The sequence below is a fragment of the Monodon monoceros genome, unplaced genomic scaffold, assembly GCF_005190385.1.
Source record: "Monodon monoceros isolate NGI ecotype Baffin Bay Population unplaced genomic scaffold, NGI_Narwhal_1 Super_Scaffold_18, whole genome shotgun sequence".
In the NCBI taxonomy this organism is placed as follows: Eukaryota; Metazoa; Chordata; class Mammalia; order Artiodactyla; family Monodontidae; genus Monodon; species Monodon monoceros.
Window position 1 is genome coordinate 64,728,384 of NW_021703774.1, and position 12,452 is coordinate 64,740,835.

The 12,452-nt window shown below is 45.1% G+C and overlaps 1 protein-coding gene across 6 annotated transcripts in view; it reads right to left on the reverse strand.

Moving 5' to 3' along the window:
* CUNH1orf226 (chromosome unknown C1orf226 homolog) overlaps positions 1 to 12,452 on the reverse strand; it is a 306,178-nt gene that overhangs the window by 166,300 nt on the left and 127,426 nt on the right. The window lies entirely within an intron of this gene.

A 12,452-nucleotide genomic window follows, 5' to 3' on the forward strand; every position in this document is an offset into this window, starting at 1 on the left:
GCAGTGCGGGGATGAGCATCACGAAGAGAAGGGAAAGGAATGTAAACAAATGTCAATGGGTGGGGGCTTCCCTGGTGGCGCAGTGGTTGAGAGTCCACCTGCCGATGCAGGGGACACGGGTTCGTGCCCCGGTCCAGGAGGATCCCACATGCCGCGGAGCGGCTGGGCCCGTGAGCCATGGCCGCTGAGCCTGCGCGTCCGGAGCCTGTGCTCCGCAACGGGAGAGGCCACAACAGTGAGAGGCCTGCGTACCGCAACAACAACAACAACAAAAATGTCAATGGGCTCTGAAGAGTGATGACAGGAATGAGGGAGAAGAAGAAGAAAGTGTAGCTGGAGCTCTCTGGCAGGAAACGGAAGTGCGCGTGAGGCTCTCTGCACCATCCTCCACTTACAGTCCCACAGAGGGGCAAACACACAGAGAAGCTGGACTCCAACCAGAGGGTGGCAAAAGAAGAGCAAGTATAATCAAGCAAAGGATACATGCTGAGAAAGAGAGCTAATGAAAACCCTCCAAAATGCTAACAAAACAAGGATGCCAAGATCATGAGTCATGAGTTATCATTTTTCCTTTCCTCTTTTCTCCAGTTGTTTCTGTAAGAAGGTTATAGTGCTTTATAAATATTGAAAGGTGCCAGTTTGAGCCTAAGGTCCCTTCACCTGAGGATTTAAGCCTACCTGGGCATGGTGAAGGACCTCAGGGGCCACTCTGCTGGAAGACCATCTGGAATGTGGACGAAAGGGCCTGCTGGAAGTGAATGTATCTTTCGGGGAGAGAGTGGGGTCCTTAGACTTGAGCCAGTTCACAGGGCTTGGGCACGGAGCAGAGCAGTTCTGAGCACAGTGCTGGTCACTCCGTTTTCGGGCCTGGCATTCATACACTCATGTCTGCATCTTAGGAAAAGACCAAATTTCAGGACCTCAGAGCACAGCAGACAACACAGCCCCAGGGCTCACGAAAGGGGTCTAGCCCAAAGCCGCAAGTAAACGTCTCACCACTTCGGTGGAGGGCACAGCACGGTGTTGCCACCCGGAGGTGCCAGTGCATCACCAGTGTGGCACAACAAGACAGCACTCAGTAGCCCAGCGGCATGACCGCAGTAGGGTGCCAACTGGCCCAACTCTGGTAAGCATCAGGCAGACCCAGTCCGAGGGCCCCAGCAGGGCACTTTCTGGGCCCCAGGGCTAGGCTGAGCGCTAGGAATGGTCATCACCACATACAGAACTCAAGAGGAAGTGGCCTTCAGAACCCATGAGGCACCTCCCAGGGGTGCTCGGAAATACTTGGAGAAGCTTCAAGGGAAAGCAGCATAAAAGTTCTACTGTGGTGGGTAGGGACAGAGCCAGAGGAATATTGTTTTACGTTATTCAAGTTTTCTGTTTTCGGTGCTCTATTCATCGATTTGGCCTAGAGTGGGGAAAAGTAACATCTTCCAAAAACTTAAGAATTCAGAAATAACAACGGTGAATTAGTACCTCCAAGCAGTTATAAGAGGCCAAAGAAATATGACTAATAAACACATTTACGCATATAGATAAAACTCTCACATGTTGTCAGCCATTCTTTATGGAAGGCTAGAGTAGATAATTCCATACGGAAAATTAAGTAAAACAGCTCTATAGCTCTACAAACTGCTTCAAGAACACAATAAAAAAAGGAGCAACTATATAAGATGAAAGGCAAAGGAATACACAGCTGACTAATGAAGAAAGTGATATTTCAAAAAATTAAAAAGATGTGCAGGTTGGCAGAAAAAAGGTTAATCAGCCATTTGAACGGTGGAAGGATAAGAACACTGAGATTTATTTCTCAACAGAAGACAAATTATGACAGTAAAAATCAAACCTAGAAGCTAATTAACTCTTCTGTCTTCTACTTCACAGGGCATTTTATCCCTGCCTTGAGCACAGCATTTACGACTGTGCATTATCATTTCCTTCTCTCTCTCTCTCTCTCTCCAACAAGACTGTGAGCTGGTTGAGAGCCATGTCTTATAGTCCCCTCCTTGTTTCTAGTGTCTAGCACAGTGCCTGGCAAAGAGTAAGCATTAAATCAGTGCTCACTGAATGAGTGAGTGAATAAATGAACAAATGAACCAAAAAAGAAATGTTAAAGGGACTGAAATGAAAGTGTATCTATGGAAAACATGGGGAAAAGGAAGCTCTGCTCCCATAAGGCAACCAGAGAAGGCAACTCATACACTTGGCATTTTGTTGAAGTCCATTTTATATATTCCTTAATGGTTTCAGGGACATATGTCTGTGTCCATCAAGAAGCCTTAGGTCCTAAAGAACAAGGACCACAAACTTCTACTTCTACGCCCCCCCCAACCTTTGTAGTGCCTGGCATGCTGCTAGATTTTAGGTCTTAAATAGATATTCATTAAATAGGCTTGAATAAAGATGATGAGAAGAGACAAGTAAAGTTACTTCTAGCAGGCAAGGTTCTTTCATTTTAATTTATAGGAGAAAGGAGCTGTCTATTTATCAGGCTTCATTGCGACAGGCATTCCTCAGGACAAAGGCAGCCTTTCAGAACTACACGAGGAGTGGCGGTGCCTTCTCCAGAGCTCCAGGCTTGGTATTTCCAAGGCAGAGCTACGGGTCAATAGTAAAATACGCCGACACAGGCACATGCCCGGGAAGTTGGCACAGCACCTGCCCAGGCTAGGACTGACTCCAGGCAGCCTGACCAAAGTCAAGAAAGCTCATAATTCATCCAGAGGAGAATTTAAAAACAATCCAATTAGTCAGGTACGACTGCATTGGGCAACTGCGTGTCAAATGAATTCAACAGGGAGCACAGGAAGTAGGGGATGGGAGGAGGAGTGAGCACATCCCTCTTTCAAAAGCACATGACCCAGGTGGAGGTGAAAGGTCTCTGTTTCTTGGATTCGGCAACTCCAGCCATAGCAAAAATGCCTGCGTAGGATCAGGGGGAGAGGCTCCTCTCTTAAGGCAAAAATTCCTAAGCAGGCAGCTCCCAGCTCCTACCGCTAGATTAAAAGAGCAGAACAAAGAAGCTAATTATTAGAAAGGCTCTGAGAGAGGAAGTGCAGTTGGTTATTACAGCTAGCGCTAAGGATGAGAGTTGCCAGGGTATTTAAATATGTACGGAGAATAAAGCAAAAGGAGGCTATGATCATAAGTTCATGTCCTAAGGAAACGTGCCAGGGTTTTCAGGTAACGCTGGATTCCCTAACTGTACCTAGACTCCTCCAGATAGGGGAGGCAGGCAGCCAGCCCTGCCCTGATGCCCCCCAGATGCCCTCTAAACCTGCTTTGCCTCAACACAACTCCTGTTCCACCCATATTATTCAAGGGAGTCAGAAATCGTTACACTGAGCAAGAATCAGAAGCTCGTCACTTGCGTGTAAAGTAGTCATGGAACAGACTTTGAAGCGACAGTCTCTAGACTCATCCAGTAACTGGTATTGCCACATGCAGCTGAGCTTGTCAACCCTGTCCCCTGTACTGCCAGAGCACTCCCAGGAGAGTTTAGAGGCTAGACTTTCACAGAAATAGAAAAAACAATTCTAACCACAAAAGACCCCCAGCAGTCAAGCAATCGTAAGAAAAAAGAACAGAGCTAGAGGCAACACACTTGCTGATTTCAAGCTATATTACAAAACTATAGTAATCAAAAACAGTATGGTACTGGCATAAAAAGAGATACACAGACCAATGGAATAGGAGAGAGAACCCAGAAATAAACCCAAGGCACCAGGAATATACAATGGGGAAAGGATAGTCTCTTCAATAAATGGTGCTAGGAAAACTGGATATCCACATGTCAAAGAATGAAATGGGACCCTTATCTTATCTTACTCCGTACACAAAAACCAACTGAAAATGGATTAAAGACTGAAACATAAGACCTGAAACCATAAAACTCCTATAAGAAAACATTAGGGAAAATAATTCTTGACATTAGCCTTGGTAATGATTTTTGGATATGACACCAAAAGCTTAGCCAACAAAAGCAACAATAAACAAGAGGAACTACATCAAACTAAAAAGCTCATAAACAGCAAAGGAAACCATCAACAAAATGAAAAGGTAATCTATGGATTGGAGAAAATATTTGCAAACCACACATCTGATAAGGAGTTAATATCCAAAATATATAAGGAACTCTGACAACTAAACAGCAAAAGAGACAACCCAGTTAAAAAATGGGCAAAGGGCCTGATAGACGTTCTTCAGAGATGACATACAAATGGCCAACAGGTACCTAAAAAGGTGCTCAGCGTCACTAATCATCAGGAAAATAGAAATCAAAACCACAATGAGATATCATCTCACACCTGTTCAGATGGCTATTATCAAAAACAAACTAACAGACAAAAGATAAGTGTTGGCAAGGATGTGGAGAAAAGGGGATCCCTGTACACTGTTGGTGTGAATGTAAGTTGGTGCGGCCACTGTGTAAAGCAATATGGAACTTCCTCAGTAAAATTACTATATGATTCAGTAAGCCCTCTCTTGGGTATATATCCAAAGGAAATGAACTCAATACCTCAAAGAGATATCTGTGCTCCCATGTCCACTGCACATTGTTCACAACAGACAATATATGTAAACCTGGGGAGGGGGAAGGGTGAGCTGCGACAGGGCGAGAGAGAGGCATGGACATATACACACTACCAAACGTAAGGTAGATAGCTAGTGGGAAGCAGCCGCAGGGCACAGGGATATCGGCTCGGTGCTTTGTGACCACCTGGAGGGGTGGGATGGGGAGGGTGGGAGGGAGGGAGACGCAAGAGGGAAGAGATATGGGAACATATGTATATGTATAACTGATTCACTTTGTTATAAAGCAGAAACTAACACACCATTGTAAAGCAATTATACCCCAATAAAGATGTTAAAATATATATATATATGTAAACCTAAGTGTCTCCTAATGAATGAATGGATAAAGAAATAGCATTGTGTGTGTGTGTGTGTGTGTGTGTGTGTATCTGCAACAATATGAGTGAACCTGGAGGACATTATGCTGAGTAAAATAAGCCAGATACACAAAGAAAAAAACTGCATGATTTCACTTACGTGTAGAATCTAAAACAAGTCTAATACATAGAAGCAGAGGGCAGACTGGTTACCAGGGACAGGGAGGTGGGGGGAAATGGGGAGGCACTGGGCAAAGTTGCAGTTAGGTAGGATGAATAAGTCTAGAGACCTAATGTATAGCATGATGACTACAGTTAAATAATACTGTATGGAATACTGAAAAATGGCTAAAAGAGTAGATTTCAGGTGTTCTCATCGCACCAAAAAAAACGTAACTGTGAGGAGATGCTAACTAGCTCGTCTCTAGCAATCATTTCACTGTATATATGTATATCAGATCATGTTGTACACCTTTTCAGTTTTTAAAAAAGAAACTAGACTGCAGTAGCCAAAGTTCCAGGGAGCAGCCAGGATAGAAGGGACTCCAATCAGGAAGGAGGAGAATGTATGGGTCAATCTCCACAGCCACCCCCTAAGCTATTCCCCACCCCATCCACTCTCCCTTCCAAGGCCTTTACCCGCAGCTAGAACCCCTAACTGTTCCTGCTTCAGGTAAGGGCACAGTGAGGATGTGGGGATAGAGAGAACAGAAATTAGACTCTGTTCCATGAGGGCAGGGCAAGCCCACTTTCCTCACCATTATATTCCAGCATCCAGCACAGTGCTAAATATTTACTACGTGTCACCTGAATTAAGAGTGAGATTAACCAGCATGTCAGTTCTAAGCGAGAGGCCTTAAGTTCAAGAGGTGGAATCTACAGAAGACCTGCTCATATCACTGGCCATTAAGTCCCTTGTTCTTTAAATGTCATAGAACGCCTTCCCAGTTTGTAGAGAAGCCCATGCAATGAACTATCTCACTCTTTCCCCACCCCTTCAAGTGTGAAATGAAGAAACCCCCCAAGAGAGCAAGGCTAGGGAAGGTTACTCAACAAAATGAGCAAAGCATTCCCTTCTACATTCTCCCAGGAAGTTCACCAGCTCTAATAACGACGAAGGATTGTAAACAGGCTTATGCTCCTGGCTCTGCCACTGACTAGTCTTAAGACCTCATACCCAACCATCAGAACTTTTGCAGTCTTTGCTTTGTCTTCTGTAAAATGATCTTCTGACAGAGGAGGGCAACAAGTACTGAATTTAAACATAAGCCACTCCTTGTAACCTAAATCTGAATCAAGTCCAGGCGCTCTTAACCACGCCAGTCCCTTGGTGGCACAGTATCTAGAGACCCTAGACCTTTGCCAGTGTTCTTTAACCAGGAAACAGTGAGCTATCTGTGGACAATGGAATTACACAGAGAGAGAAAGTGGCTCCCTCAAGGCCTCAAATAGTCAAAGAAAAAAAAAAGCAAGAGTTCTGACAGAAAGAAGAAAGCCGTATAACCCATCACTTCACTGTGTTGTTCACACCTTACAAGGCGAGTTATTCTTTGTCTTCTGAAGTTGAAGAAAATCACCAATAAGTAAGTGCTAGACTGAACTGAGTCCCCCTGAATTCATATGTTGAAGCCCTAACCCCCAAAGTGACTGCATTTGGAAAGGGAGCTTTTAGGAGGTAATTATTGTTAAATGAGGTCTTAAGGGTATGGTCCTAACTGATAGGATGGTAGGATGGATAGCCTTAAAGGAGAAGAAAGATCTTTCTCTCCCCATGTCCATGTACCAAGGAAAAGGCCATGTGAGGACATAGAGAGAGGACAATTGTCTACAACCCAAGGAGAGAGTTCTCACTGGACACCAAATCTGCTTATACATCATCTTGGACTTCCAGCCTCCAGAACTGTGAGAAAATAAATGTCTGTTGTTTAAGCCACCCAGCCTATGGTATTTTACGGTACTGTTATGGCAACCTGAGCTAAGACAAGTAAGAGATCCAAGTAGCTCTTCCCAACGTCAAATGCCATTCACCCTCATTTCCAAAACCAGAAGGGTCCATGGTGGATTCATCATCTCCATGTAAAACTATGGGTGGGATGAGAAGAGGGATGAAAACAGTAAGAGCACAACAGTGAGAGGTAGGGTAAGGGCAGGGGAGCAGCAGATTGACCAACTTCCTTCAAATGGTAGGACACCTGGTGCTTTAGGACCCAGCTAGTTCAGCAGCCCATGACAGACGGTTCATGCACTGTGCTACACTGGTTGTCTGCAACAGCAGAGATGAAGAAATAAAGGCAGTCAGTGGAAAGAGGAAGCAGTGTCATGGAACAATCTGGGTATATCACCCTCGCCCTACCATCCAAATAAAGCTGACCTCCCATTTCACAGGCAGGGAAGCATGGGCACAAATGCCCGGGGAAGGCCCCCAAGAGGAGCCACTGCCATGACCTCAACAGACAATTACCTCGAGGTAATTACAAGCGGCATAAATATATCCAGTCAATTACAGAGGGGAACAGGTGCTCTGTGGAGCCCTACAAAAACGCTCCAAAAATGGAAAGCAAGGACTTCACAGAAAGATGCTGGCCTCAGAAAGCACAGCAACGTGAGAGACACGGGCCTGGAAGAAATCATTTCCAGAGAAAGTGGATTAATTTGGGTTCTCAGTCACAGCCAGCTCCCATGACAGCTGATTCAGAGCCATGAGGAGACAGACAGACGGTGGCAGGGGAAACAGCATGGCTTCTGCTTGCTGCTCAGTAAGGCAGGACAGCTCACAGCGAGAGAGGCAAGCAGAGCTGTGGGTTCAGCGTGGGGGCCGGTCCCTGGCCCATGAAAGTCAAGCTGGGGCCCCACGGCCGGTGCACCACAAAGATTTTCTTGACACATCTCTGAGCGCCTACATTTCTGGCCACACCCCGCTTGAAAGTTGTTTCTGAAGAAATATAACTAAAAGCAAGGCTCTCTCTGCCTCAGAGCCCTCACTTTAACATCCATCTCCACCAAGGAATCTCTTCCCCTTTCCTTTTCAAGGATCTCAAGATATAGGTAATAATTAAAAAAAAAAAAAACAACAGAATTTTAAAAAATTCACAGGGTCAGAAAGGACTTCAAGTCACCTAGTCTGATCACTCATTTGATAACTCAGTTTCAGACAAGCAAGGCCGATCGCCTCAGCTAGAATACCCCCAGTGATGAAACTCCTTCCCTCTAAAGCTTCTTTCACTTTCCAGCAACTCTGATAGCTAGAAAAGTCTTCTACTGAGCCAGAATCTGCCTTCCTATCACCTGGTTCTACTCTCAAGGTATCAGAGAACAACTCCAGTCTCTCAGCTTCATGGCAGCCTTTCCAAAAGTTGAAGATGGCTAGCAAGAGAGTAGTCTTCACAAAGTGCTGGGAGACCCTGGCCCAACCTTCTAATCAAGTCTTCTTCCATGAGTATGAAAGAAGTGCGCTTCAGGCTAAAATTTTCAAGTCATAAATGTTCAGAGGTAGAAGCGATGGTAAAGATCATCTAATTCATTTCTCTCCCTTCACAGGTGAAGCCAGGCCCAGAGAGGAGTTAACTAACTTGCCCAGGTCCTCAGAGCCACTTAGTGGTGTATCCCAGCTTAGCTCTGAGCTCTCGCTTCCAGAGCTCTTTGTACTGAATTCCCCTGGAACACCACTTCTCCTAATTTTCCCCAACAGAACCTTGCTCTGTCCTCACTATCACCTTACTACACACACACTCACACAAACACACACACTCCCAACTTAAAAACTCAGACCTTTAGCCTTTGTTTACCCTGGTACAACCGTACATGTAAAACTGAGTCCCTGGGACACTTGGGCCACCTATTGGTGTCCATCCCTGGAAGGGCAGAGCAAATACTTCTTGAAACTATTCTCAAGCAAATTCAGCACCACTTTGTGCAAAAACGACAAACAGAGGCCTCATGGAGTTTTAAGGCCATAAATGAGATTCCAGAGGAGGAAAAAAATGTACCCATCAGTCTATTATATTAATCAATATTTTCCAAAGGAAATCTGAACAAGGGATGTGGGATTTGCTCATTTGCTTACAGTACTGGCATTCAGAAAGCAGGAGACTCCAGAAGCGAGAGTTAGCAAGGAAGGCGAAATGAAAACCAGGAAATTCTAAGCATTTATTTCATGCGTGCTAACTGAGGATAATGAAGATAGCCTTGAATTTTTTGTTCTTCCCGGCCTCAGCCGAAGGTGGTGCAACGAGGAAAATGAGCAGAGCAGACTGAGTGAACAAACATCTGTTAATTAGACATGTACTCTACGGCCAGTATACAGGCATTGTGGAGATAAAGAAAATTCTGCCCCCGGAACTTATAACCTAACTGAGAAGACAAGAGATAGGCAGCGCTGGGAATTCCCTGGCGGTCCCGTGGTTAGGACTCGGCGCTTTCACTACCAGGGTCCCAGGTTCAATCCCTGGTTGGGGAACTAAGATCCCACAAGCTGTGCAGCAAGGCCAAAAATAAATAAATAAAAAACAAAGCCAATCAAAAAAGTTTTCTGACAAAAGGAATATTTGGGGGCGGGGAGGGGCAGTGCCTAGAACACAGTGAATCAGTGGTTCTCAACCAGGAGTGATTTCTGCCCTTCTGGGTACATCTGGCAATGTCTGAGGACATTCTGGGTTGTCACAACTGGACGGTGCTATCGGCATATAGTGGATAAAGGCCAGGGATGCTGCTAAACATCCTACAGTGCACAGAATAGTCCCCACAACAAAGAACTGTCTGGTTCAAAAGGACAGTAGGGATGAGGTTGAGAAACCCAGAAGTACGTGCTCAAAAAATGATGGTTACATTGAATTAGAATTAATCCAATTCAACAGTTATTGAGCATATGCATGTGTCAGGCACTGTTATAAGTGCTCAAGAATTAAAGATGAGTAAGGCATGTATCTTCTCTCAAGGCTACATAAAGCAATGATAAAAATACAGGTGGGATGCGATCCAAAGTTAAATTGGGTGTATAAGTGCTTCAGGATTCTGAGAAGGGTGTGATGCCTGTAAGCCAGCATGAATCAGGAAGAAGATGGGCTCCAAGCTTGGTCTTGGAGGGAAGATGAGATTTGGACAGGCAAGCTGGGGGTGCTCTGGCAGGTGAACAGGCTGAGTTAAGAGACAGCAGCAGCATCACTAGCCTCACCATGAGAAATGCACACCTGATGGACGCACAAAGAGCACCTCTGGATCTCCCGAACCACGGCTAGCCACAGAAGCCAAGGCTGGGCAGAACCTATGCATCTTTATCTCTTATCTCTGTTCATCAATGTCTGCAACAGGATATGGAGTTAATGAATGAATATGAAATCATTAGAAAAACAAGAACTACCATTTAATGAGCATCTGTTCCACACCAGATAGTTTGCTTCACACTTTATCAGCAGTACCTCATTCAATCCTTACCACACCCTGGAAAGTACATAGTATTACCACTCTTTTTTTTTTTTTTTTTTTTTTCGGTACGCGGGCCTCTCACTGCTGTGGCCTCTCCCGCTGCGGAGCACAGGCTCCGGACGCGCAGGCTTAGAGGCCGTGGCTCACGGGCCCAGCCGCTCCGCGGCATGTGGAATCTTCCCGGACCGGGGCACGAACCCATGTCCCCTGCATCGGCAGACGTACTCTCAACCACTGCGTCACCAGGGAAGCCCGTATTACCACTCTTAACATGAGGAAGCTGAGTGATGGAATGAAAAGATAAATGAACAAATGAGTCGACCAAGAAACAGCTTGAACAGCTCTGCTTCTCCCTCATCCTAACCTCGGACCTTCTCGATTCCTACCATTGCCCAGCTTTCCAGCTTGCTCCTCCTTTCAGAAGATTTACATGCGAGGTAGCTGACCAGAATCTAATCTGAAAAGCACTGGTGTCCCGTGGATAGATGGTCATTTTGTGATGGTCCCTAAGGCCACTGTGGCACTGGCACTATGTCTAGGACTTCCCAGAATTTCTGCTGGTCACAGGCAGCATCACAAAAGGGAAGAGAGCAAGGATGCTGTTCTAGGACATCCTCAGGGAAAACGTTCAGGATCCCTGGTCCACGTTAACACAAGGCAACAGCACACAGCGGCTTCTCTTCACTAGTACGTTCAGCAGACCCTCTAATTATGTGATAAAAATCCCACTGGCGACTGCTTTTTCTAGAGCAGCACATTACCACCATCCAAATATTTCTCAGTCTCTAAATAATAGGGTAGTTTTACTGGGCATGTTATCTGCAGCAGCTGCAACAGCACAAGTAGGTGCTGAATAATCCCTCCTATTTATACAGTCCTCCCACCATTTACAGGACACTCTAGGGACTTTACTTCATTGGATCCAAGCAATCATGTTATAAGACAGGTCACCTTATTTCCATTTTACAGTGGAAGAATCGAGGCTCGCAGATGTGAAGTGAATGGCCCATGGTCATACAGCAAGGTCTTCTGACCACAGCTGCCCTTTCCAGTAATCCTGATATGTACCAACCACTTGGCATGGCACCTCAGCCATAGGGCAATTTTCACTCTCTGTTCCTTTCCTACTTAATGTGTAAACAAATAATGCCTACTTGTATGTCAATTTTAAAATATCACTGTGATACAAAACCTGATAGAAAAACAATCCCCTTCTCTTATTAGAACAGGCTCAGCCTATTTCAAGGGTTGGCGCACTTTCTGTACAAGGCCAGATAACTAATATCTTAGGCTTTGTAGGACAGGCTGTCTATCACAACTACTCAAGTCTGTCCTTGTAGTGCAAGAGCAGTCACAGATCATCGAAACATGAATGGGTGTGGCTATGTTCCGATAAACTTTATGAACACAGTTGGGGTGGGGGGTGGCTAGTTTTCTGACCCCTAAATTAAATCATAAGGTCTTCCCATTTGTTGTGGACTGAATTCATGTGTTGAAGCCCTAACCTCCAATGTGACTGTATTTGGAGACAGGGCCTTTAGGGAGCTGATTAAGGTTAAATGAGGTCCTAAGAGTAAAGCCCGATCCAACAGGGCTCCTGTCCTTATAAGAAGAGGAAGAGACACCAAGAGTATGTGTGCACAGAGGAAAGGCCATGTGAGGACAGAGTGAGAAGGAGGCCGTCAAAACCCAGGAAAAGAGGCCCCACCAGAAACCCACTCTGACAGCACCTTGATCTTGGACTTCCAGCCTCCAGAATTGTGAGTAAATAAATTTCTGTTGTTTAAGCCACCAAGTCTGTGGGATTCTGTTATGGCAAATGAGTCTGCAGCCCAAGAAGACTAATACACTATCCTCTTACAGATCTGATCAACCCACAGAAGTCAGATTGCCTATAAATTAGGAATCAGAAAAATATGAAATTTTTATTAAAAGGAAATAGGTTTAAAATGCCTTAGTCCATTTTCCTTTCCAGAGCCCCCTGCATTAAAGATCCCTTTATCCTATTCTAACCACTTGGCTCAACACTGTTTCTTTTCCTTGTTCCTCTGAGTTTTCCAGTTACTTAGATAACATTCCCTGAAAGTCTCTATGCCACTGTTTTTGCCTTCCAACATGTAAACAGATGATCTCAGGTCC